A 3006-nucleotide genomic window follows, 5' to 3' on the forward strand; every position below is an offset into this window, starting at 1 on the left:
ATAGAAAAGTACAAAAGAGTACAGCTAAATTATTATTTGAAAAGAATGTCTCCTTGGATAGAGACAGCTGATTAGCATGTGATGAGGTAGAGCTAATAGCACATTAATCAGGATTAATAAGAATGGTCCTAACATTATGTTCCACCCATTCAGTTGCATAGTTCATAATGACTTCAGGACTATTACGAAGAATATGAAAGTACGTTAAAAGATCCTCTGCACCGCTATTTCCAAATATACCAACACAAAAATAACCAAAAAAGTATTCGACCGCTATTACTCTTTTGTTTCAAATTAATAAGCAACATTATATCCACTCCTAGCTTCCAATCCAGGGGAAAGGTAAGCAACAAGTACCATACCATGATCTGTAATACAAGTATAATATAGAAACAGAATAAAATGAAGAGGGATACCTAAGATATTTTAACTAGCCTTAACATTTCGTATACATAAGAGATAAGTTTGTTTCCGCTACATTTTGTTGCATAACAACATTCATGAAAAACTAGACCATCGATCTACAGAGTACTTAGATTAGCAAATTCCCCCTGTGAAAATGTCTTCAAAGTAGAGGAAGCCATTGGAAAGAACAAATACCAAAACTGTTCTTCTGTAAAGAATTCGAACAATATTCTCAGACTTAATCATTTCAAAGACAAAATAAAAGGTGCAACAGTAGCGTTATGTTTACTAGAACAGCTAAAATATAGAATACATAAAAGCTATTAATCTATTTTTCACCCTAAATATCTATAAACAAAAAGGTAGTTTCTTGGAAAGTACTTACACCATCCATTGCTAGAAGAGATGTATCAACACATGAATGAAGACCCATCATATATGGCGTAGGGGCATCAATGTAGTCTAGTCCACTGAAAAAAAGTAATGGAATGTAGACTTGCTTCCACATAGAAAAACATGCACAAATTAGACGAGTCAAAATACAAGATGTATAACAAAATACTACTGAATTAGCAATTTCAATATTCAAATATATATACATACATAGATACACACATCTACGAGATTCTTCTTCTTTTTTAAAGTTCAATAGAGGGAAAACATATATTCTTTGCAGAAGAAATGACAAGTTTAAGAAGTCCGTCATGCACAAATAAACTAGCAAAGAGAATTTTCCACTTAGCCAGCCTAAGCTTACAAGAAACAAACTAAATGAAGCATGTGTTGAGCAGAATATTTTCCAGGGGAAACAAAAGGAAGTTACCAAGTATGAAGCTTACCTGCCACCGAAATGGATATATTAAATAGCAAATGGCTTCTGATGCAAGGGTCATAAGAGAATATCTGCCAAAAGTAGGACAAAAGGTTAACTAAAGGATGTGGGAGTACACAGCTGAGAAAGCGAGGTGAGAATTTGCGTCAGATTCGTACTTGTGTGATCGAATCAAAACCATCCTTTCAAGCAGCACGGCTGTGAAAATTTAATCAAGTTGTCAACATCTAAACACTGAACCAATGGCTGAAATGATATCTGCATGAATGAAAAGTAGAACATTACAACCAAGTTAACAATCAACAATGGCAAGAAGCCAAGAAGTATATTTACAACCAGCAACATTTAGAGGCACACAACTGATAAAGAAAGAAAAAAAATTAGAGGCTATACATCAACATGGGGGAGCCCATCCTTCGGTGGAGTCTCCACAGAAAGCAGAACATAGCCGATAGCAAACAAAACTCTATCCTTCCCAGGAGTCGGCAGAGGTACATTGGACACCATCAATGCAATAATATCCCATAACGGTTTGCTGTAAATGTTGCACATATGTGAATGTGACACCAGTATCAAAATTCCAACCAAAAAACTCACCACGAAGAGATTCTCACCTGCTTCCGGTGGAGGAAAAACAGAGCGCAAACGGAGACTAGGTGACCGCGAAACTAGATTTGTCAGCAAACAAATTTGCCGGAATACAATACGCTTCGGCAATATCCTCACTGACTAGATCCCGGAAAGCAATGCAACTAACATAGATTTTGGATCCATCACCCTCTGCACCAAATTACGAACCGCATTTAGGAAACAGTAATGCTTCTCTACAAGCACTCGGAAGCCGCTCTTTTGTATGGTTCACATCTAAGGATACTAAACGAAAATAACTCATCTAATGGATCAAACTTCCTGGAAGCTTAATCCTATCCCTAATTAATCTTCATCCTAATGTCACGTCCCAATTTTGGGAGTGTCAATCGTGGGCGTCGCTGGTTAAAATAACATCAGACATATGTGAGATTTACTCCAAGATTAAAAGTGTGGAAGATATATGGTTGCTCCTTATAAAGGGTTCAGACATGCCGACCCGGTTAAATTCGGAGAGCTTGTCGCTAGTCGAGGACTTAACGTCGAAGAGGCGAGTTAGCCACCCTACACACAGGTTGGGGTCTGGAGCCGATCTCCTAATGAGCCCAAGGCAGGGCGAAACCAGTGTATTGCCCCGTTGGATAAGGCTGGCTCCATGGGAATGGAGCGTCACATGGACCAAGTGTGGCAGCCGAATGGCTAGGTCCGTAACACTAAGCTTCTAAGCTTGCAAATCCAACTTAAACTATGAAATATGTAAAAACGACATCGTTTATGAGCAAAGTAATGCAATTAGGTTAGAGAGCTCGAGTTATTCATACCAGTAAGAACAATGGGATAGCTTCGTGGAAGCGTCATTGGCATCATATCCCGACGAGTAGAACGAGACGCCAACTGGCAGCACACACTGGAAAACAAACACAACGATCAACTCAAACTGAAATTAAAACTCGATTCCGGCGAGAGAGAGAGAGAGAGAGAGAGAGAGAGAGAGAGGAAAGTGAAACGGCGTCGGCGGGGGATAGAGAGTGTGGTTGGCGGGAGGGTACTGGTGGAGCAAAGAAGGTAGGTACATTTCGGCGAAGCCATGGAATCCTCTGGCGCCGTCGAGGGTTCGAATATCCGGTCCGATCTCACAGACGACGAAGTGCGCGAATATCTGCGCCATTAGTTAGGTCAAA

The 3006-nt window shown here is 39.7% G+C and overlaps 1 long non-coding RNA gene across 2 annotated transcripts; it reads right to left on the bottom strand.

The window, feature by feature from the left end:
- Positions 1-351: 351 nt before the first annotated feature.
- On the bottom strand, positions 352-3006 carry LOC126794649 (uncharacterized). Of its 2 annotated transcripts, XR_007672172.1 has the most exons (6): positions 2647-3006; positions 1852-2017; positions 1631-1772; positions 1396-1495; positions 1245-1308; positions 352-904 (listed from the first exon to the last, which is right to left on the bottom strand). It is a non-coding gene; the product is annotated as an uncharacterized LOC126794649 (long non-coding RNA). The 2 variants fall into 2 exon arrangements; XR_007672171.1 differs by lacking the exon at positions 352-904 and having other exon boundaries at positions 1038-1308.

Source organism: Argentina anserina, chromosome 5 (genome assembly GCF_933775445.1).
Source record: "Argentina anserina chromosome 5, drPotAnse1.1, whole genome shotgun sequence".
Classification (NCBI taxonomy): Eukaryota; Viridiplantae; Streptophyta; class Magnoliopsida; order Rosales; family Rosaceae; genus Argentina; species Argentina anserina.